The 25,161-nt window shown below is 40.7% G+C and overlaps 1 long non-coding RNA gene across 1 annotated transcript in view; it reads right to left on the bottom strand.

Annotated features, from left to right (window-relative positions):
• Window positions 1–25,161, bottom strand: part of LOC140480416 (uncharacterized) — an 85,049-nt gene that overhangs the window by 1,648 nt on the left and 58,240 nt on the right. The window lies entirely within an intron of this gene.

Raw genomic sequence — 25,161 nt, 5'->3', positions numbered from 1 at the left:
TCCTCCATATATGCATCTAACAACCTTGAAGTGGTTGCAATAGTGCAGTAGTTAGAAACTGGCTCTGAAATAAAAGCCTGGCCCGAGATATTGGTAACCACTTTTCAAAGTTTGGGAGAAGATTTGTAGCTCGGGTGCTCGTTGTTGTGGTTCTGTTCGTCAAGCTGGGAATTTGTGTTGCAGACGTTTCGTCCCCTGTCTAGGTGACATCCTCAGTGCTTGGGAGCCTCCTGTGAAGCACTTCTGTGATGTTTCCTCCGGCATTTATAGTGAATTGTATCTGCCGCTTCTGGTTGTCAGTTCCAGCTGTCCGCTGTAGTGGCTGGTATATTGGGTCCAGGTCGATGTGCTTATTGATTGAATCAGTGGATGAGTGCCATGCCTCTAGGAATTCCCTGGCTGTTCTCTGTTTGGCTTGTCCTATAATAGTAGTATTGTCCCAATCGAACTCATGTTGCTTGTCCTCTGAGTGTGTGGTTACTAAAGATAGCTGGTCATGTCGTTTCGTGGCTAGTTGGTGTTCAAGGATGCGGATCATTAGCTGTCTTCCTGTTTGTCCTATGTAGGGTTTTGTGCAGTCCTTGCATGGGATTTTGTACACTACATTGGTTTTGCTCATGCTGGGTATTGGGTCCTTTGTCCTGGTGAGTTGTTGGCTGAGAGTGGCTGTTGGTTTATGTGTTGTTATGAGTCCTAGTGGTCGCAGTAGTCTGGCTGTCAGTTCAGAAATGCTCTTGATGCATGGTAGTGTGGCTAGTCCTTTGGGTTGTGGCATGTCCGCATTCCGTTGTCTTTCCCTCAGGCATCTGTTGATGAAATTGCTAACGATGACAGCTAACAATCCGCATCCATGAACACCAACTAGTCATGAAACAACATGACCAGCTATCTTTAGTAGCCACACACTCAGATGACAAGCAACATGAGTTCGACTGGGACAACACTCCTATTATAGGACAAACCAAACAGAGAACAGCTAGGGAATTCCTAGAGGCATGGCACTCATCCACAGATTCAATCAATAAGCACATCGACCTGGACCCAATATACCGGCCACTGCAGCGGACAGCTCGAACTGACAACCAGAAGCGGCAGATACAAATCACTATAAATGACGGAGGGAAGATCACAGAAGCGCTTCACAGGAGGCTCCCAAGCACTGAGGATGTCACCTAGACAGGGGACAAAATGTCTGCAACACAAATTCCCAGCTCGGCGAACAGAACCACAACACATGTAACCGCTGTCCAAGATAGAGGTGTGAAGTAGTCAGAAGTGAATTTGAGCAGCCAGCTGACCACTGACTTTCATGCTGGGAATCGTCACCATCTTGTTTCTATCCAGTGGGAAAAAGAAAAGGAAACTTCATTTAAATTAGGTGATATTAGGTAATAATGATATGCTAATGCATGCAAATGGTTGGAAATAGGCCTCTCATCTAGTAAGATTCTTGGCTCAACGTTCAACACTTGTTTGGGGAGTCGGACTCCTTGCCCTCACTGTCAAGAATCTAATATCTGCCACTGTCACCTTATTTTTCCAAACTGACACACTAATGCCCACATGGTTGAAGGGTAGAGAAGATTCCACTCTCAGTTTTGTACACAAAACAAACACGAGTCCAATTTCCCTAGTTATCGCCAAATTACATTAAAAAAAGCAGCACTGGTGAAAGAGCAGAAGAAAATTCAAAGCTGTTCTCAAAATTGAGAGGGTATAAAGGTAACTTAAAGTCAGATTGAAACACAATTTAGGAGAAGAAAGCAGCCCTGGACATTCACCACCAACACAGAGTATTTGCAGTGTTCACCATCTACAAGATGCACAGCAGCAAATTATCAAGGCCACAGCTTCTCAACCAGCAAATTCTCCCAAAACACCATAAAAAACAGAAGCAGAAATTTGGCCATTCAGCCCATCTCATCTGCTCCACTTTTCAATCATAGCTAAGCTTTTCAACCCTATTCTCCCTCTTTCTCCCATAACCTTTGATCCCCTTAATACTCAAGAGTCTATCTATCTCAGTCTTAAACATACTCATTGGCCTGGACTCCACAGCCTTCTATGGCAATGAATTCCATTGATTCACCACTCTCTGGCTGAAAAAGTTTCTCCGTATCTCCAATCCAAAAGGTCTTCCCTTTCCTCTAAGCCTGTGCCCTTAGGTCCTAGTCTCTCCTACCAATGGAAACATCTTCCCAACATCTACCCTGTCCAGGCCAATCAGTATTCTATATTATATCCTCCCTCATCTTTCTAAATTCCATTGAGTATCGTCCCACAGTCCTCAAACATTCCTCATATGTTAAGCCTTTTGTTCCTGGGATCATTCTCTTGAACCTCCTTTGGACCCGGCCCAGAGCCAATATATCCTTCCTGAGATATGGGGTCCAAAATTGCTCACATTACTTTAAATGTGTTTTCACCAGAGCCTTATAAAGCCTCAGCAGTACCTCCCTGCTTTTATATTCTCGTCCCCTCAAGGTGAATGACAACATTGCACTTGCCTTCCTAACTACCAATGCAAGTTAACTTTAAGAGAATCCTGGAGTAAGACTCCCAAGTTCCTTTGCACTTCAGATTTCTGAATTTTACTTCCCATTTAGAAAATTGTACATGCCTCTATTCTTCCTACCAAAGTGCATGACCTCACACTTTCTCATATTGTATTTTTTCTGCCACTCATTTGCCAACTCTCCTAAATTGTCGAAAATCTTTCTGCAGCCTCCCCACCCCCTCAATACTACCTGCCTCTCCATCTACCTTTGTATCATCTGCAAACTTAGCCAGAATGCTCTCAGTTACTTCATCTAGATCATTAATGTATAAAGTGAAAAGTTGTGGTCCCACCACAGACCCTTGTGGAACACCACTAGTCACTGGCTTCCATCTTGAGAAGGACCCTTTTATCCCCACTGTCTGCTTTCAGCTAATCTTCTATCCATGCTAGCACCTTGCCACTAACACCATGAGCCCTTATCTTACTCAGCAGCCTCCTGTGCGGCACCTTGTCAAAGGCCTTCTGGAAGTTCAGACAGATAACATCTATTGGCTCTCCTTGGTCTAACCTACTCATTACCTCCTCAAAGAATTCTAACGGATTTGTCAGGCATGACCATCCTTAGATGAAACCATGCTGACTTTGCCCTATTTTACCATGCACTTCCAAGTATTCAGAAATTCATCCTTCACAACAGACTCCAAAATCTCACCAACGATTGAGGTCAGGCTAATCAGTCGGTAATTTTCCATCTTTTGCGTTACTCCATTCTTAAACAGGGGGATTACATTAGCGATTTCCGAGTCCCCTAGCACCCTCCCTCACTCTCGTGATACCCAAAAGATCACACTAAAGCCTCCAGATATCTCCATCTGAACTCTCTAGGGTGGAGCCCATCTGGTCCAGGTGACTTATCCACTTTCAGACATTTCAGTTTCTCAAACACCTTCTCCTTGGTGATGTCGAAGGATAACTGCATCAGAAGCGCAGGAACACCACCACCTCCTGCAAAGACCAGCACTATTTTTCTCTTATTGTTCTTTTTTTGTTGGAACTGAGAGTCAAGGTTTGGGTCAGCCAAACTCAGAATAGCTGCATGTTATAAAAAGAAAACAAACTCAAATGTTTTCTGCTGGTAATGGGCATGGAAGGTAATGCAACTTAATTGATAGAAGGAAGCACTGCTCAGGATGACTGAGCACCAAGTATCACCATGCCCTGGCAGCTGGATAGATATACAGTTAACTAGCAAACCAAAACAACATTGAATAATTTTAACAAGGAGAGAATAATTTCTGACCAGCTTTGTCAGATTCAGTGTGATTTTGGAAACTTTAGGACTGACTCCTGTTTTTTACTCTCCCCAGTTTTCTGTCTAATTAAAATATTATTGAATGTCCTGAGAAAAGAATCTCAGTCTGTAAGAAATCAGTAAATAATATTTGAAGTTGACTAAAATTGTTCACGTTCACCAGGTGACTTCAAAAATAGGTTTATTGTAACGTGCCTGTGAATAACTGGTTATCCGAGGACTGCATGGAAGCTTGGCATCCATCATTTGCAACTGTTTAAGTAAACTGGGAAACTACACCTCATTTTCTTACTATTTTATCCCTTCCCTTTGTCTGTCAGTCTGCCTGTGTGAGAGTGGACTTTAAATTTGGGTTTACATCATGGATAACAATTAGATGACTTCGTTGTTTAACTTGGTCCTGCTAAAGTTACAGTGTTAATAATAGATTATTATTTTTTGTTTTAAGTTATAAATGTGATGTCCAAGATCTGTTGTTCATAAAGTCTGGATAGGAGGAATTGCACAATTCTGAACATTTTAATTTCACAGAGTTCTGAATCCAGTGGGAGTAAGGCTGATTGGATTCAACTTGCTTCTCTGGATTGTAATGCGCCAAATTTCCCTGAAAGCCACAAGCAAAGTTGACTTAGAACTCTCTCACTCTCTCTCAAGAGGGCAGCTCAACATCACCTTGTAGTTAGGGATGAGCAATTTCTTGTAGCAAATCTGTAAGAAGCAATGCCAGAATGTCAGGCAATAATTAGAAGAGAATATAGTAGCAATTTATTGTCACAAGCATTTTTACAAAGAAAAGTTAAAAGACTAATTAGTTGCTATACCATGGCACCTGTATTAATGAAAGAAGACATGGCTAAGAAGAAAAAAAGTAAAAATTAAGACAGAGCTCATTTCAGATCAAGTTCAGTTTGGGGAGACTTGATTAAGGCAACGAATGCTTGAACACCCTGAAGCCGCCGCTACTGAAGACCTCCATGCCAGGAGAAGACCACCAAACCTGGAAACCAAGCCGCGGCCATCCCTCTGGGACAAGAGAGACTGCCACCCTAGGATGGAATACAAGACCTCCATGCCTAAGCAAGACCTCGACGCCACCCCCTTGGGTGAGATTGCCATTGAGGGCCTCAAGAATACCCAGAAGCCGTGTAGAGAGACGAGCATTATTAACATCTTAGTTTAATAATACTGATCTTAAATAGATAGGCTTTGCTAGATTGCAGAAGGAATATCTCCTATTATGACAGATAGATGGCACTTAACTCTTAAAGAATGATCAGAGTCATAGCGATGTACAGCATGGAAACAGACCCTTCGGTTCAACTCATCTATGCTGACCAGATATCCTAACCTAATCTAGTCCTATTTGCCAGCACTTGGCCAATATCCCTCTAAACTTTTCCTATTCATATACCCATCCACATGCCTTTTAAATGTTGTAATTGTACCAGCCTGCACACTTCCTCTGCCAGCTCATTCCATACACACACCACCCTCTGCGTGAAACAGTTGCTCCTTAGGTCCCTTTTAAATTTTTCCCCTTTCACTCTAAAACTACGCTCTCTAGTTCTGGACTCTCCCACCCCAGGGAAAAGACCTTGTCTTTTTATGCAATCCATGCCCCTCATGATTTTATAAACCTCTGTTCTGATTTAGAAATGGTTGTTATCCATACATTCTTTGATAGAACAAAATCCTATTAACAAGTCCCAATAACTATAATATACCCTTCACAACCTGTAGGAAAAAAATAATTACACCAAATAATGACAGAGATCAATGACACACTGTTTGAGTAGTTGTACTAGTGAAATTTCATTATTAGACAATATTTCAATCACTCAGACATTGAATATAATTACAATTATTTCTCACAAAAGAAAGCACGAGCATGTGATGCACTTGACAGATCTTGGGACAAAGGACTGTACAGTACAATGACTCAAACATAGCTCAAGGTCTCCATCAGTACATAGAAAATGCATTCAACCTTGTTACATTCTAGATCTTTAAAGACTATTACAATTTTGGAATTTCTACAGAAGTGAGGAGAAGTATAAGTGACAGGAACGTACAAAATAAAAGCTGGTGGCTGAAAGCTCAGTGATTTTCACTTTAAACCAAAGTAAGTTGCAACAGTGAGTAGAGGAAACTAAGAATTGAACTGGTGAAACAGTGGGGAGAAGAGTAAAGAACACAACAGAATAAAGAAAAATCCTTCAAATATTTATCAAACATGCAGTTTAAGAGAAGTTTAAAAGCCCAAAGTCAATTATTAACAGTGGCATTAGCACCCACTGTTCACAAATTATGTTCTTCCGTTTTTACTGGTGCTATATAGAAGAGCATGTTTTATATTTTTAAAAAAGACCGAAGCATTTAAAAGATAATTACTGAAGCGGTCTGCACTTTTATGCAAATCAGACATCTGCTGTAGTTATAAAAATGTACTATGTGTATCGTGTGACTATGTACCACTAAACAAGTAGAAAAGAAGTAAGGGTTTGGGGGTGCCAGTGTTGGACTGGGGTGTACAAAGTTAAAAATCACAACACCAGATTATAGTCAAACAGTTTTTTTTTGGAAGCACTAGCTTTCGGAATGCTGCTCCTTCATCAGTTGCAGAGTATAAGATCGTAAGACACAGAATTTATAGCAAAAGTTTAGTGTGCTGTAACTGCAATTATATATTGAAAAACACCTGGATTGTTTGTTAAGTCTCTCATCTTTTAGAGTGAACATGTTGGTTTCAGTTCTTTCAAATGTAAATCGCAGAACATTTAAAAGTTACATTCTCAAGTGAACTTTAACAATTGGTGTCATGTCGGCCCAGATAATGCATTTAAGGTGTGAGCTGTCCTGTGTGAGACTGTCTGTGCCACAATGATCAGACTGATTTGAATCTAAAATATGGATTTACAGAATCTTACATGGATTCATGCAGTTTTTGAGCAAAGTAAAGTGTAATTCTGCAAGTATAAATTCACCACACAAACGTGTGTGTGTGTGTGGGGGGGGGGGGGGGGGGGAGTGGGGGTGGGAAGGAGGAGGTTATGAGTGTCTGTGAGAGTGTGTGTATATGTCTGAGTGTAAAGGGGTATAAGTCTATGAGAGGGTGCATGTGTGGGTGTGGGAGTGTCTGTGTCTGTGTCTGTGTGTGGTGCAATGAGGTCACCTGTAGTGTGACATGAACCCAAGGTCCAGGTCAAGGCCATCCCCATGAGTACCGAACTTAGCTATCAGCCTCTGCTTGGCCACTTTTCGTTGTTGCTTGTCCCAAAGTCCATCTTGGAGGATGGTCACCCGAAGGTCCGAGGTCGAATGTCCTGGACCGCTGAAGTGTTCTCCAACTGGAGGAAACACTCCTGTCTGTTGATCGTTGTGCGGTGTCCATTCATCCTTTGCCATAGCCTCTGCTTGGTCTCACCAATGTACCATGCCACAGGGTATCATTGCCTTCAGCGTATGAGATAGACAACATTGGCAGAGTCACATGTTGCCACGTGTAACGGTAGTATCCGTGTCAACACTCTGACACGTCTTACAGGATTTACTGTAATAAGGTTATGTGGTGTTTTCCTGAAAACCGGCAGTTTGCTACACATAATGATTTGAGGTTTGGTGGTTGTTTATAGGTGACAATTGGATGTGTGGGGAGGATTTAGGGAGGTGCTCATCCTCATTGGTAATGTATTGCAGACTGTGAAGAACATGGCGAAACATGAAGAAAAGAAATAAAAACTATAAAGGAAAAAGAGAAAATTTCAGTTGCGACATTTGGACATTACAATCATTACGCTGCATGAATTAGGATTTTAAATACCCAAGTTGTATTATTGAGCAGTGAGGATGTACAGAAATAGTTTGCTACTGGCCATGCCAAGAAATACCTTGCTCAGGTTGTTCATTTGCTCGCCGAGCTGGTAGATTTGTTCTCAGACATTTCGTCACCATACTTGGTAACATCAGTGACCCTCTGATGAAGCGCTGGTGTTCTCTCCCTCTTGTTATTTATGTATTTTGGTCTGTTGTGGTGGGTGATATCCAAATTGATGTATTTGTAAATGGAGTTCTGATTCGAATGCCTGGCCTCTAGGAATTCCGGTTTCAGGTAGTTCCTGGGTGCTGCAGTGTATTGTGGCTCTTTAAATAATGCCCTGATGTAGCTCGATTTGTGGGCGTAGGGATGATTGCTCGTGCAGTTGAGTATCTGGTCAGTGTGTGTGGCTTTCCTGTAGAGGGTGGTTTGCAGCTCTCCATTGGCTTTTTGTTCTATTATGACGTCTAGCAAGGGGAGTCTATTGGTGTTATGTTCCTCTTTGGTGAACCTCACAGCAGTAAGGATGTTGTTTATGTGTTTGTGGGTTCTTCTAATTTTCTGTGTTTCGTGACGACAAAGGTGTCATCCACATAGCGAACCCAAAGCTTGGGCTGGATCATGGGAAAGACTGTTTGTTCTAACCTCTGCATAACTGCTTCTGCATCCCATTGATTTGTTTGTAGGTCTTGTCGTTGAAGATGAAGTGGGTTGAGGGACACAGGTTTACCACTTTGAGGATGCTGTCCTTGCTGACAGAGTTGGTGCTGTCAGGTGTTTGTGTCCTTGGTTTGTCTAGCAGTGAGGCCAGTGTTTCTTTGGCTAGGGTGATGTTTATTGATGTGAATAGGGCCATCACGTTGAAGGAAAACATGACCTCGCTGTCGTCTACCTTGGTGTCTTTGATGAAGTTGAGGAATTCCGGGGTGGAGTGAATTGAGATGTTTGAGCCTTCTACTCAGTACTTCAGTTTGCGTTGCAGTTCCTTTGCTAGTCTGTATGTCAGTGTACCAGGACGTGAGACTATGGGTCGGGGGGTGGGGCTTGCTTATGTACCTTTGGCAATCTGTAGAAACTGGATGTTTTGGATCCTTCAGGTTTCACTCTTTGGAGGTCTGTCTTGTCAATTTCACCTGCCTTGTGAAGTTTCCTCAGTGATGCTGTAATATGCTTTCTAGCTATGGAGTCTGGTCCATCACCACTTGCTGGTAGATATCTGTATCTGTGATTAGTGTGTTTACCTTTTCCATGTATTTCGTTCTGTTCAGGATGATAGTCTGCCTGTAGGATTACGATATTTCTGTCTTTTCTGAATCCTTCCAGGGCTTTCCTTTCCAGTGTGTTGAGGGTGGTCCTTTCTTTCTTTCTGCTTAGTGTTGGTGCTACTGTCTGTCTGATGGCCTGCTGGGTTTCTTCAGTAAGTCCATTGTCTTTCTGGGTGGATCCTAGTGCTGCTATGAAGTCCTTTTTATCCACGTCCCTGTGGTTCATACTTAGTACTAGGACGGCTTTTTCCGATTCTGAGAGTTGTCGGTCAGACAGGCTTTTTTATCCAAGTCTCTGAATTGTCCGTGTTATTGCTGTGAGAGAGCTTGGCCAGTTTTTCTTGTAGGGCTAGTCTTTTCTTTGTCTTGGTCTGCTGTTGTTTAGTGTTGATGGCTCGTTCTAGTGCACTTGTCCATTCATGGTCACCATGTTAGCGTACAGACTTTTTTGGCGGACAATTTCTCGTTCATATTTGTGGAGTCGGCTGTGGGCATCATTTATTATTTTTTGTAGCATTCTGCAGTTGTTCTGTTCTGCTCTGCTGTTCTTCTGGCTTGTGGGGTGTTGAGAGGTGGTTTGTATTTGACACATTGTGGTAATCCCTGTTCCCGAGGCATGGTTGTCGGTGGGTGGCACTCAGCTGGATGACATTGGTTTTCCATCTTCAGGCTAATTTGAGCATATTGCGCCCATAGGTGTTTGTGATTTTAGAGAAGATTTGTAGCTCGGGTTGTGGATCAGATTGTAAGAGCTGGTAGATTTGTTCTCAGATGTTTCTTCACCATAGTGGGTGACATCATCAGTGAACCTCCGATGAAGCGCTGGTGTTCTGTCCTGTTTGCTATTTGTACATCTTGGTCTGTTGTAGTGGGTGATAGCATTTCCGGTTCTTTTTCTGAGAGGTTGGTAAATGGGGTCCAAGTTGATATGTTTGTTAATGGAGTTCCGGTTTGAACCCCAGGCCTCCAGGAATTCCCACGTGTGTCTTTGTTTAGTCTGTCCCAGGACAGATGTATTGTCCCAGTCGAACTAGTGTCCTTCTTTGTCTGTGTATGGATACTAGTGATAGTTGGTCATGTCTTTTGGTAGCTAGTTTCCTGCCTCTCTGTCCAAAGTAACGTTGGTTACAGTCTTTGCAGGGTATTTTGTATATGACATTCGTTCTGCTGGTTACTGGTACAGGGTCCTTTAAATTCATCAGGAGCTATTTCAGTGTGGTGGTAGGTTTGGGGGATACTATGATGCCTAGGGGCTGGAGTAGTCTGGTTGTTAACTCTGAGATGTCTTTAATGCATCTTCTCTAAAATCGCATCTCCCTTTACTAGACATTGGGACTGTTCATTAGTCTGTGGTGGATTATGGACTACAAATAAGTCTCAGTAGAAGAATCAGTGATCTTAGGTAACAAAGGTGCAGGTTTTGTTAATTCCCAGTAGCCATACTTAGATTACAATTGATCTTTGGCAATATTAACTACTATCGGATCTGCTATAGTGCGGGTTTCTTCAACTTGAATTGGCTTTAACCCAAATGAAGAATTTAGACTGTGATTTCTAGAATGTATTGGCTATTATACAACTCCAGCAGCATTAGCTTAAATGATGCAGCTATTGTGCAATTTTCTTATAACTTGAGATAGCATGTAAACAGAACTATCATGTTTTATCAGAACCAACTGTATTACTGAGATGTGTCTCCATTAGGAGAGTGCAACAGACTCCAACAGCTTCTCAACCACAAGCGTGTCTGAAATCACCATCATAAATAGGAAAAGGAGTAGGCCAGCCAACCCCTCAAATCTTCCCTGCCTTTCCATAACATCATGGCAGATCTGTCAGAGAACTCAATTCGTCTTTTGTACGAGTTCATCAGAACCATCAACTCTAAAATATTTCAAAATGTTTATCATCTCCTTTTTAAACGTTTTCAGTGGTTTAGCCACCACAACTCCATGGGGTAGAAACTTTCAGACATTCACTACTCACTTTCAGGAGAAGAAATTCCGTTGCATCTCAATTTTTAATGAATGCCCTTTATTCTATCAGCATGTCTCCTAGTTTGAGATTCGGCAATGAGCAGAAACATCATCTCAGCAGCTATATGTCAAACCCCCTCAAAATCTTGCGTTTCAATAAGATCACTCATTATTTTAACTCCTATGAATAAACGCCTAGCCTGTTCAGTTGTTCAAGGTAAGTTAACTCCCTCACCACATGAATTAGCCTCATGAATCTTTTTTGAAATGCTTCCAATGTAGACTGGGTGAAGCTTGGTGTAGTTCAAACATCAACTCTTTCAGAATCGCTACCTGATGAAACATCTTGTCCACTCCCACCCTCACCTTCTCCTCTCCTCCTCAAGCCTTTGTGAATCCATAATATAATCAAATTTGTAACCAAATTACATTTACATTCTCTCCTCTCCCTTGCACCAGGTCCCTGATTTCACAAATTCAAGTGGTTTGGAGGTTTCACAATTCTTCCAGAATGTATTTGTTTTAGATGTAGAAAACTGACAGGTCATTAACTTGAAGACAGCTGACCTTGACCTTTGGCTCATTTCTCCACTGGGCCATCTTTTATCTCGCTGATATGTTTTGCAGAAGTTGCTGTTCTTTGTAGGTGTTGGTGTGAGCCCTTTGCAATATTTGGAGGGCCTTCGACCGCACGAATCTCCATCATTGAAAACAGCTGTGCTAATGAAGAGGTCATTTAATCCTTTGTGCTACATGCTGGTAGCTCCCTCAAAAGTTTGCAAATGTTGGATTTCTTCCATTATGCAATATTTTCTTTTGTCTAGTGCAGAAGATTTCTTTCATACCAATTACACCAGTTATATTAACCCCTCTGTATCATCTGTGTGTAATGGGTTGCTGTGTTGTCAGGATCTGCTTCAATGCAAAGTCAACCAATGATCTCAGGCAGATTTACTCTGAACTGTCATATTTGGTTATTATCTCAAGCCTTGCTTTGTGGATTCTTCAGCAGTGTCAGGGATGTAAAACATTTTCTGCAACCCAGACGAATCTGTCATGCCAACAGTGTGAAATAAATTTAGAATTCCAATATGTGATTTCCACTGTTTAAACTTCTCCTTAAACTTGGAAAGCTGATTCAATCTTCCGTCAGCTCTAATTTCCTAGGTTGGTCAATGGTAGCTTCCTTTTGAAGTAGTTGAATTAGATTAGATTAGATTAGATTAGATTACTTACACTGTGGAAACAGGCCCTTCGGCCCAACAAGTCCACACCGCCCCGCCGAAGCGTAACACACCCATACCCCTACATCTACATCTACATCTACCCCTTACCTAACACTACGGGCAATTTAGCATGGCCAATTCACCTGACCTGCACATCTTTGGAGTGTGGGAGGAAACCGGAGCACCCGGAGGAAACCCACGCAGACATGGGGAGAACGTGCAAACTCCACACAGTCAGTCGCCTGAGGCGGGAATTATATCAATGAATTGTAGGAGGTAGAAGGCAAAACACACTTCCTTACTCAAGGGTGAACTCTGTTGATGCTGAATGACATTCACATTCTTGAACATCTAGTATTCTTTACGGATAGTGACGCCAGTACATTTTTTTTTAACTTGGGGTCCTTCCATCTGCAGAGAGTATCTCTAGATAGCTGCAGTTCTATGTGCTTAAGATAAAGTATACAAGTTGGATAAGATCATGTCAGTCATCTCTGCACCAATATTAAAGAGAGTTGGATGTCTATTGGCACAAAGAAGTTTAGTCATCCCAGGTTCCGATTAGTTGCTTATATTCCCATATGAAATGTCTCAGGTATCTCCTTCAATGGAGGTATATCTTAAAGCACCAATCTCTCTTCAAGTGGAGAGCGATGACGTAGAGTGTCAAGTTTTGTGTGTGTGTGTTTGTGTGTGTGTAGCTTCTAGTACTTTGACCATCCTGGAAATGTTTCTGACTTCTGCACATCCTTATCTACTTTTTATGCTGTCTTGTTATGCTTCTGCTCAGAGCATTCAAACCTTGTTAAGTTAATAGGTTCTATTGCACTTCTGTAGTAAGACTATGCTTCTCCTGTCAGGGTTTGTCTGTGATATTTTCCTGGTCTCTGGATTGGAAGGAAGGTTAAGATTTTCTTTGCCATATAATAGTCTGGAAAAGACTGACAAAAACATTTCTTAAAATAAATCTGTCTGTGACCAATATGGATTGCAAAACTCCATATTCACAAGTTTCAATTAATCTGTAGAAATCATATTAAAATTGTCTATGAATTCTCCTGGAAGTTGAATGCTTCTGCTAAAGTTTGGCTGTACAGCAATGCTATTCATTCTGAAGTAACTGCTGAAGATATTACAAACTCAGAGTGCTTGCAACTTATTGTCTGACAATTCCTAACATGATCAGCTATACTCCCTGATGGTAATAGTTCTGAGAGAGTTAACTCTACTGCATATAGTCACATATTAACTTGCTCTGCTTCTGGTTTGGTATTCAGCTTTAAAGTAATTCTGTACCTTAGGAATGGTTTTCCACACAAAGTCCAATCTTGTGCTGTGTAGGACCATCTTTGATCTTGAAGTGCTAGGAAATATTGTGTCTTTTTAATAAAATTTCTTATAAATTGATGTTGCGTAAGCTTGTCATCTTAAATCGAAGAATGTAGTTTTATTTTAAATTATTGTCAAGCTGCATAGTGTCTTCTCAGTTTTTTCTGTATTTAACAATTTCTTTGTTAATTCTCTAATCACTGTCAAAATATATCAAACTCTTCTAATAAAGCTTTAAACTGCTTTGAAATGATCACCTGCTTCCAAGTTTTAAGTGAAATTCCTTGTAGGACACCTGGATTCTGACAATTAGGTTTGTAAAAGATTATTTGCAGCATTAATTTTCTAGTAAAGCTTTTAAAATTCTTTGAGACATTTTAAAAGTTGTAAATTCTCTTAAATGTTTCAGACAATTTAGTGTACTCTGTGGCCTCAGGAATCGAAAGAGAAGTTCTCCTTTTTTGCTTCTTCTTGGTAGGTTCCCCATCATTTTAAGCAAAATGAAGGGTTCGTGTCATCCTTCCTTCTCGGGATGATTTTTGCCTTTTCCCTGATAAAAGTGTATTTTCACTCTTGCCAGTATGAAAACACATTCAGATTTTTATAAAAATGTTTCTTCCGTCAGAAATACTTGACTGGCCTTAGTTTTGTTCTGCAATGGTCATTCAATGCTTAAATTTGTTGCCAATATTGCCAACCATGACATATATTAAAAGTACGTCCCCATTTTAAATTATGCAGTTGCATATTATGGTGCTCCTTCATGACTGCAACAATACTTGCTTTACTGGTTTTTCTTCCAGTATCCCATCCCGATTGGTAACAATAGATTAGTTTTCTACTCTTCCCGCTCAGGAGATTAACTTGCTGGAGTCTCCGATGTCTGTTCACCTTGCTGCAGATCTGCTCCTTGCTGGCCTAGCATGCCCACCTATAGCCCATGCAGCTTCACTGTGCTTTCTTCCCGCTTGGTCTAGCCACTTTTCCACGTTGGAGTGCAGCTGCTCAGCTGTGACTACTTCCAAAAACTAAGGTTAACTAGCATCTGTTTAAATGCATTCATCTGCCAACAGACTAATTGACCCTTTCTTAAAATGGCAACGCTCTTAAATTCACTTACATATAATTTTATTCCCGCTTCAAGTTTTCACTGTTGGACTCTTTCCACAATACAGGCAACATGTGGTAAGAACCAGGTAAATGGATTCCACACTACACCTCTCCATATTATAACATGAGATGCTTAAACACCAAATATTTGATGGTGGTTTGTAGTTGCAGTAAAATGCTGCCACAAATTCTCCTATGTTAGTAGAAGAATGTACAATTATATCACAAACACGTCTCAACAAGAGGCACCGTGTTTCACAATGAGATGCAGTTTCTTACACCTCAACATCTAAATACAAGTTTCATTAACTCTCTGGATATTAACTCTTACGATGTGGAGGTGAAGTAGACACATTTGCCTCCAGTCGGAGATTGTTCCACAGTTCAACTAACTGATTTTCCACCTAGAGAAATCAGATGGTATCAGCAGAGTGAGCAGAGGTCAGTGTAGCTCAAACATTAACAGTTTCAGAACCATTACCGTATACAACAGGAGGGAGTGCTCAATCAGTTGCAGATCTTTTTTGTTTGAGTCCTGTGTTCTAATGGGTATATAGCATTATGGGAAGACTTCAACATCATCACTCATTTTCACATTCATGAGAACAACATGCTGCAAATGATCATCATCTATCTACGGTTGTTGTTCATTTGTTTTTTAAATTTAACACCATAAGGTGGGTCAACTCCATCAAATAGGTGACAAGCTGGATTTGCTAGATTTCATGGTAACTGAATGAATGCTCCTTTGATTGCAAGGGAGTGCTGATCAGATAGTGTACCTTCTTTCATTAACTCTTTAAGTGAGATCTCCGCTGTGATGGACCTCTACAATTCAGATGAATCTACAGGCTTGGTCATGACCCATGTCGATTCTCCTGCTCCTTGGATGCTGCCTGACATGCTGCGCTTTTCCAGCAACACATTTCCAGCTCTGATCTCCAGCATCTGCAGTCTTCACTTTCTCCATGAACCCATTACGGGTGGCACGGTGGCTCAGTGGCTAGCACTGCTGCCTCACAGCGCCAGGGACCCGGGTTCGATTCTTGCCTTGGGCGACTGTCTGTGTGGAGCTGGCACATTCTCCCCATGTCTGCGTGGGTTCCCTTCGGGTGCTCTGGTTTCCTCCCACAGTCCAAATATGTGCAGGTTAGGTGAATTGGCCATGTTCAATTGCCCATAGTGTTAGGTGCATTAGTCAGGGGTAAATGTAGGGGAACGGGTCTGGGTGGATTGCTTTTCAGAGGGTCGGTGTGGACTTGTTGGACCGAAGGGCCTGTTGCCACACAGTAGGGAATCTAATCTAATCTAAACCCAGAAATTTCTGTTGTATTGCAATCTTTCTGCGAAGTTTCTTTGTTTGCTACCCACTTCTACAGTGTGACTGCTTCCAGACCTAAATGTGCTGGGAGCCAAAAATCTGAAGCTGTCTTAATGCATTACTCTAATTTTTTCACTAAGACTACATGCATCATATATAAATATGTAAATGTAAATCTCATTTACTCAGTGTGGCAATACCTATTCAGTTGTATTTTATTTTGAGTGGTCAAGCTGTAGTTTGTACATGAGTACATGGTAATTCATCGCTTATGCTGCTTGTGGGATATTGGTGGTACAGAATGGGTGTCATGACAGTCACTGAGTGCAAGTGAGATGCTCTGCGTAATCAAACAGATAAAAGATTATGAGAAATAGTCCAACAATGCATTGTTGGTGGGGGGTGGGGTGGGGGGAGTGGAGATTTAGCTGGGATAGTGTAATTTAGGACCAAGGGACTCATGGGAATTTTAGAGACAAACAAATAGGGAAACTGTTCAAGGGGTTGATCTGACCTCCACAAATTTCAGCAGACCGATAGTGTCGCCCTATTCCCTCATTACAGCACTCTCTCTTCTTACCTCCTTCAATCTCATTCTCTCTTACCCCTTCCCCTACACCCCATTGCATCAGATTGGTCTACATGGTAAGAATTCAACAAAGTCATCAATTCAAATTCCGATCTAGGACTGAGCATATTCTTGGTACAGTACTGCAGGAATGCTGCATTTCTCATTCAAGATATTACGTTAGATCCCATCAGACAAATAAATATCAATGATTCTACATCTCTATTCAAACATCAGCAGATCAGTGGATGCAATAAATTGCTGTGAGCAATGTGACTGTTTTGTATGCCCACGTAAAAGAGTGCCCATAATTCAAAGGTAATTCCCTGGGTGTACAGTGCTTTATTATAGCCAAAGAATATATAATATACCTTTCCAGGTATCCAAGGAAATTCTGGGTCACCTATAGTTTAATACCAAATGGTGTTGTGAAAGCAGAGAAGCCATGAGGGTCAAAGAACTACAGGTAACAGAAGTAGAGCTGAAAGTCATACAAAGAATTTAATCTGATACGTATATTTGAATTCACCAAGTGGTTACCATATAGGTGAGGAATGTAAGAGGTGAATAGTTATATTAGACAGAATACCCAAATATGCACTACTCTTCTACAATAGGAGAAATTACCACTAAATTCAACCACAAAAGTACCACAAATGTGATCCAGTAATCTCTCATACTTCTCCATCAAAGATAAAAATTCTGTTGGGGACTTGTAGCTACTGCAGTCTTGCTACAGGTCGTTCTGCTATAATGCGAGTTTTGTTAACACAAATATACTATAATATGATTGATCAATTGGGGACATTTTTTAAAGTGCAAAGTTTTAAAGCATGCATTAGTTGTAATGGGATTCTGGCCCCATTAGTTAAAATGGTGCTGCTATTATACCATTTTCTTATAACTTGGGATTGTAAGAAAACAGAACTACCGCGTTATAACAGAACTGATCATACATCCTTTCACCGCTCTTCCATAATTTCAATTCTGAATTAAGGCCAGTAGGGGAAGTACTGAGCCATTAAGGAGAGGTAGAATGCAAACTAATCCATTTTGGAAAAAGGGTTATTTTTGGGGCCTGTTCAGAAGCTGAAAACTGTTGCAGGACCTAAAATTTAAGGAGATCCTCTTCATCAAGATTAGATTCTTAAAGTAAATGATCCATTATGGCAACAGTAATTGTCGAAGAAACTGGTTTTATGTAATGTTCATCACCACTTCAGAAGGGTCCCAAAGCTGTTTATATTTAATGCTTTAACTTGAAGTGTAGGGGCTGTTGTTACTTAAAGCTTTGTGTGAACAGTTGCCTATGATGAGCAAATGAGTATACGAGTAGATAACCAAACTAGAACTATGTGATCTTTCACACCCAACCAAAGAGATAGGAATGTGGTTTAATGCCTGATCTGAGAAATTGAACCATTTGTAAGGAGGTATTCTCTAAAACATCAGCATTTATTGCGTGGACAGGTGCACAGAAAGTCTGGAAGAGAGTGATGCTACCTGGCTTTGGGGTATTTGAACAATGAAAAGATTTTTGGTTGTGGTGAGGAGTATATAAATTCAGATAGTGCACTTGTTTTGACCTAGGACTGACTGCATGCAGTTGTTGGGTAAGAAAGTTTGAATGTTTATTTTGTATAAATCTAATTTAGTTTGTAATTGGCATTCAACTAAAACCTACAGTTTAAATTTTATAGTTGTCAGTCTTAAACAGGTCTTTTTCAAGAGGTCCAGTGACAAAGCTTAATTAAGAACCAGCTGTAACCTGATCCTCATTAAATTGAGTCATATAGGCCTTAAGAGCATATAAAACTAGGCAACTTACTGCATCTTAGCACTTGAGTCTGACTTAAAATAGAGTGCCGGAATTAACAGGGCTGCACGGTAACTCAGTGGTTAGCACTGTTGGTTCACTGCACCAGGGATCTGGGTTCAATTCCAGCTTTGGGTGACTGCATGGTGTTTCCACATTCTAAGGGCGGCACGGTGGCTCAGTGGTTAGCACTGCTGCCTCACAGCATCAGGGTTCAATTCCAGCCTTGGGCAACTGTCTGTGTGGAGTTTGCACATTCTCCCCGTGTCTGCGTGGGTTTCCTCTGGGTGCTCTGGTTTCCTCCCACAGTCCAAAGATGTGCAGGTTAGGTTAATTGGCCACAGTGTTAGGTGCATTAATCAGGAGTAAGCGTAGGGGAATGGGTCTGGGTGGGTTACTCTTAGGAGGGTCGGTGTGGACTTGTTGGGATGAAGGGCCTGTTTCCACACTGTAGGAAATCCAATCTAATCTAAAAATAATCTGATTAAATGGCATTCATGCAGGGAAGGAAAAAGACGTTATATTGCATTTCCCCCTGCCTAAAAACCTTTTTAGCTTCTAGGAATCAATTCCCAATCTGCTACATTGGAGGAAACTGGTTAATTGGTGAGTACCTGGTTAAGTGATTAAGGTTTATTCTATTTTTAAGGTGCAAGATAGCATGGCGGCAAGTGGTAAGGTTAATACAATATGTAAAGCCGGAATCAATTATCAAGTTGAATATAATAATTTAGTTCCTGATAATGCATTAAGAATGGCAGGACAGGTGACTGTCATAGTTTATGGAAGATTCTTGATCCCAGTTTAGTTTTGAGCAAACATGTTTATGGCAAGAATCTGAAGTACGCGTAGCTCCAAGTCAGGTGTTATAAGCCAGAGGTTGAACTACAGATACTGAAACAGATCAGGGAATGTGAAAATTACCAATCTTCTTTGTACCAGGAGATAGTTACACCTCTTAGGTGATTTATATCTCAGCCAGATTTGGTCAGCGTCCATTAACAGGATAGCCCGTGTATGTTTATAAGGCACAGTTAGATATATCCTTGTTAAGTAAAGAATTAGAAGGTAATCGGGGAGTAGATGGGGATGTAGATTTGAGATTAGCAGGTCAGTTATGATCTCATTGAATGGTGAAGCAGGCTTGAGGGGCTGAATGGCCTCCTCCTAATTCTGGTTCTCATTTGTAGAAAAATCACAAAAATAGTGGAACACTGAGTTAGCTTGTCAGACATTAGACAGCAGAAAGTAGACAGGCAGGAGACTGGAAGAACACAGCAAGCCAGGCAGCATCAGGTGGTGAAGAAGTCTATGTTTCAGGTGTAACCCTTCTTCAGGACTGGGGGTGGGTGTATGGGGAGATACAGATAAAGGGGGTGGCAGAGGTAGGGTGGTGAGGTGGGTCAGGTGAAGACCTGGTTGGTCAATGGGAGGAACAAATCCAGTAGGTGGCTGGGAGTAGTAGAAGATGTGGGGGGGGGGGGGGAATGCTGGGAAGGGAGTTGGCGGATGGCCGTGATGCTTGGTGAACCATTCCCTAAGTTTACGTTTGATTTCCCCACATTGGGAGCACCTGATACAGTAAACTAGGTTGGAAGAGAGGCAGGTGAACCTCTGTCTCACCTGGAAGGACTGTTGGGGGCCCTGGATGGAGGTGAGGGAGGTGGTGTACGGGCAGGTTTTGCATCGTTTCTGGTTGCAGGGAAAGGTAACTGGGAGTTCGGGGGTGTTGGTGGGGAGAGTGGCGCAAACCAAGTACTGCCGAAGGGAACGGTTCATGCAGAAGGCAGAGAGGAGTGATGATCCCTGCAGTTTTTGTTTTGTCTCTAACTAGATAGCAGAAAGGCACGCAAAGGCTCTGTTCACTCCACTGATTCCTGTGACCATGGGATTATTTAATGAGTAAATTTTAGAAAGGCTGGCCCTGTATTCATTGGCGCTTTGGGGAATAAGAGGTGATTGGATCAAAGCAAGATCCTGAGTAATCTGACAGCATTAAAAGGCTGTAAGGAGGTTTTTCTTTTTGGATGAATGATTAGAACTAAAATACACAGTTTAAAGGAAGGTGCTTCCAACTTAAGCACAGGTGAGGAGAATTTCTTTTTCTAAGATGCTTGGGAGCTGTCAGATTTTCTTCCCCAAAGAGCACTGGAGCAGTCATTGAACAGTTTTAAAGGCAGAAGTAGACAGATTATTGATGCAGAAAGGAGCAAAAGGGTATGGGGATATAGCCAGGAAAATGGGCTGTGGCCACAACCACATCAGCCACAATCTCATCAAACAGCAGAGGGGCCAAATGGTCACATCTACTCTTAATCTCTATGTGTGCTCGTGAAACCAGACACACAAATAGAAAGGAACCATTCTCAACTAAGTAGTAGTTTCTTTGCATATAAAATTGACCAGTTAAGCTTATTTCTGTAAACTACCTAAAATAGGTAAAATGATTTGAAAACTTAGGCTTGTATCAAAGAAAAAGTACAGATACTGATAAGCAAACTAATAAATGCAACATAGTGAATTCTGAAAATTAGATATAAAACTAATAAATGCTAGAGTAACTCAGCAGTGTCAGTGGAGAGAGAAGCAGAGTGAACGTTTAGACTCCTGTACGACTCTTCTTCAGAACTGGAACATATTAAAAGTGAAATATTTGAGACTAGGAACTCCTCATACTCTTTAAATCATTTGCCTTTGTCTGTCTTCCTCCTTTTTAAAATGCAGTTGTTTTGATTTCCACCCTCCCCACCTCCCCAAAGTTCCAAAATAATGCAACAGCTTATAAATCAGTAATTACTGCTCCAAGAATGCAAGGAAATCAGCTCAAATACTGAAAATACCTCAAAAATAAAAAATGAGCAGCTCTTATAGCCACAATGTTTTCTTGTCCTGTATTTTGGATTACCCAGAATCCTGTCGTTCAGTGAGTTCATTGCTGATTGTTGAGTTTCAAATTCCGCATTCCCAGCTAGCCCTGATAACCCTTGGTTCTCATGCTGAACAAAAACCTTTCTATCTCTGCCTTGAAAAATACTTAAAGACACCTTTTGCACTGGTTCCTGAGATTTTAAAATTTTCAACGCTGTACTACCTTCTGAGCAAAGAATTTTCTTCATGAGGTGACCCCTAATTTTTAAACAGCGCCACCTAGGTTTGGATTCTCCCAAAAGAGGAATTATCTTTTCCACATTCACCTTATATAAGATCCGAAAGGTCTTCACAAGTCAATCATGTTACCTCTCATTCTTGTTATGATCCCTGACAGAAACCTGACCTGATAGATCATATCTTGATTGTAATTAAGTAGTTTCTTGCTGAAATAAGCACACAGTGCTGCAGATTTTGCGTTAACAATGGAACTGTTTATTAAAGCAAATGAAGATAAAATAGGATAATTTAAACTATCTACATATAAAATAAATTCAAAGAATTTAGACACACAGTAAAAGTGTAATCCCAAAACACTTCTCCATAAACTGAAAAAGAAAAGAAACCCTTTTCAACACGATCCAAAACATACACCTGGTTTAATGCCCAAAAGTACATACAATACTCACAGCAAGATGCCTGTATTTAAACACCTTGATAGGTTTAAGTCACCTTGTAACTTCAACTTTTGAACTGGAAACCAAAACCATGCACAGTTTGAGAGATATCATCTCACCAATGACCTATGTAACTGCAACATAATACCCTTAAAAGGACAGCATCCCATTAAACATTTTAATTATTTGCTGCATCTTGTTGTAATGTTTTGTGTTTCATCAACCAGAACAAACTGCTCCTTAGAATGCTACAGTTATTTAATTTTTTCTTATTCTTGCTGAATATGAACTTCACATTATACTCTGTTCACTCAACCCATTTATACCTATCTACATCACCTTTCTGTTTTCTTCACAATTTACTTTCCCAACTATCTTTGCGTCGTCTGCAAATTTAACTATTGAATGTTTGGTCTCCTCAACCAAGGCATTGATAGAAATTGCAAAATCCTGAGACTCCAACACAGACTCTACTGGACTCCATTAAAGCACACTATTTTCTATCCATGCTATTACATCACCCCTTAAGCAGTGGGCTCCTACTTTGTGCAATAACTCTTTAACTGTGGTACTGCACCAATGTTCCTGGAAATTCAAGTATAGTACACCTACAGGTTCCCCTTCCTGCAAAGGTTAATTTTACTCAAAGAACTGCAATAAATTAGTTTAAAGAAAAAGAAAATCAGTATTTCCCTATCCTCTCCAACTATGGCCCCATTTTGAAACATGACGATTGCGGTGAACCGTTGATGAGAGCAGGTTGGGTGATTCTGGAGGAGAAATCCTAGGGTCAATTCAAATGCAATCCTCACATTGATAATTGACATGCAATTTATAGCTTTGAGCTCTTCCCTCCCACTCTTTGAGTAAAGCAGTTGTATTTGTTACTTCCCAGTTTGACAAAATTTTGGAATATTAACACAAACCGTAAGGACCATGTATTTTTGTTTTGGCGTCTTTAAAAACTGTGGAATGCAAGGAGAAATAACTGTTTAAAAACAACTCTATCCATAACTGCCTGTTCTCAGCAATAAAAAAAACTGAAGTTTAAATTTGAAGGAAACCACTCATCTTTCCTGCAGCAATTGTGGTGAGTTGTGATGTTTGAATTAATAAATCAGAGACATTTTCCAAGTGAATCTGTTGCTCTGTACTTCTTACAAACCAGAAGCAGCTTCCAGGAAGAGGCAATTAACATGAAGATCCTCATTGGTTGAAATAGCACCATCTCAACATCAAAACTGGGAAGTATACAATGACTTTCAAGCATTTTTCTGCTTCCATCCATAATTGATTTCCCCCTTTGGTTTGCATGCGTACGTGTGCATGCATGTGCATAAGGGTAGAGATTGTTAAGGGATTAGAGTTTAGTTATTAGTTTTACATGCCAAAGATTTATAAGCTTTACTTGTAGCTGAAGTCTGATTGTGTACAATAAATAAGTCTAGTTTAACACAGGACAGTGACCTGAAAGACAGATAAATTGAGAGAGAGTGCGTGGCTTAAAAAAAAACGCAATAAAAAAAAACCCAAAAGAACTGCAGATGCTGAAAATCAGATAACACTGGAAAAACTCAGCAAGTCTGGCAGCATCTATGTAGAGAAATGAGAGTTAACATTTTGGGTCCAGTGACACTACTTCACATGATTTTAATATTTGGTAATACAATCTGGGAGCAGAAGGGCTTGATTTACAGCCCACAACCTCAGTGGGTAGTAACATAACTCATTTACTATCCCATGAGCCACCTTTTTTAAGACCCTAAGATAAAGTCAATCAGGATGTGGGGGACTGGTCAGTCTGAAGGTTCATCAGTTTGCTCAGATTGACCTCCATAATGATAATTTCAATGAGTTCCCCTCTCCTTCACCTTCTTATGACTAGAATGTTTTACCCTCTTCAGTGAAAATAGAGCAAAATGTGTTTAGTTCAGTTGCCCTTTCTTTAGTGCTTATCACCTCCCCATTCTCACTCTAGAGAGGTCCAACACTCACTTTACTTACACTTTTCCTTTTAAAATATCTGTTGAAACTCTTACTGTTCATATCTTTCGACCTAGATTCCTCTCATACCCGTAATTTATTTTTCCTGATTCATCTTTTAGCCATTCTCTGCTATGCATTTTATTCTGTCCAGTTTGAAAAATGGAAAACCATAACAGATGAGAAAAAAAACAAACAAAAATAAAGCCTCCCCCAGGGAATGAAAACAGCAAACCTAGGTTTCTCTAGCGAGATGTCGAGGCTCTATCTGGGCCATGAAGAGGGCAAATTCCAAACCACAGGACTGAAAGAAGCTTCATCCACCTCAAACAGCAAGAATGTTAACAGCTTTATGAGCACAAATTTAAAAAGCAGTAAACCAATCAAGTGTCACATTTTCCTTGAAACTATCACTCAGAAATGGCAATGACAGAGCTGCACAACCCAGATAAAATTCTATCATTCATGTTTATAAATGTAAATTTCAAGGTTTTGGCCCAGCTGAGAGAGAGAGTGTTACAGCAAGAATATATGGTATATGAAAACTTATTTATTCATAGTAAAGGTTTAGGAACAGAAGTAGGCCATTTAGACCATGTTCTGCCATTTAATGAGATCATAGCTGATCTGATAATCCTCATCTCCAATTCCTTGCAATTTTCTCCAAATCCTAGATTCTCTTACTGATTAAAAATCAGTCTCTCCCATCCTTGAATATACTTAATGACTCAACCTTGACAATCTTCGGTGGTAAAGAATCACACAGATTGCACTTATTTCAGAAAATAAATTCCTCCCCTTTCTGCCTTAAATATGCAGCCCCTTATTCTGAGATGATGCCATCTGGCTCCAGTCTCTTCCAAAGGAGAAACAATCTTTTCACATCTACCCTGTCAAGTTCCCCTAAGAATCTTGTATGTTGCAATAAGGTTGCCTCTCATTCTTCTGAACTCCAATGAGTACAGGCACAATCTACTCAACTTCTCCTCATGAGATAGTCTCACTATACCGGAGATCAGTTTAGTGAACCTTTTCTGGATTGCCTCCAATGCCAAAATATCTTCCTTAGATTAGAGATCCAAAACTGTTCACAGTATTCCAACTACAGTCTGACTGGTGACTTGGATAGTTTCAGCAAAACCTCCTTACATATGTACTACATTATTTTTAAAATAAAGGCCAATATTCAACTAGGCTTGCCCGTTACCCACGGAACACTGTTGCCGGTGTTTTGTAATTCATGGACAAGGATTCTCAAATCCCTGTATTCCATAGCTTTCTGTAGTCTTTCTCCATGTAAATAACATTCAGCTCCTCTCTTCTTTCTGCCAGAGTACGTAAACTCCCATTTCCCACATTACATTCCATCTGTCAAGCCTTTGTCCACTCACAATCT

This window comes from Chiloscyllium punctatum, chromosome 8 (genome assembly GCF_047496795.1).
Source record: "Chiloscyllium punctatum isolate Juve2018m chromosome 8, sChiPun1.3, whole genome shotgun sequence".
NCBI classification, from domain to species: Eukaryota; Metazoa; Chordata; class Chondrichthyes; order Orectolobiformes; family Hemiscylliidae; genus Chiloscyllium; species Chiloscyllium punctatum.
This window is presented reverse-complemented; position numbering and strand designations above follow the sequence as displayed.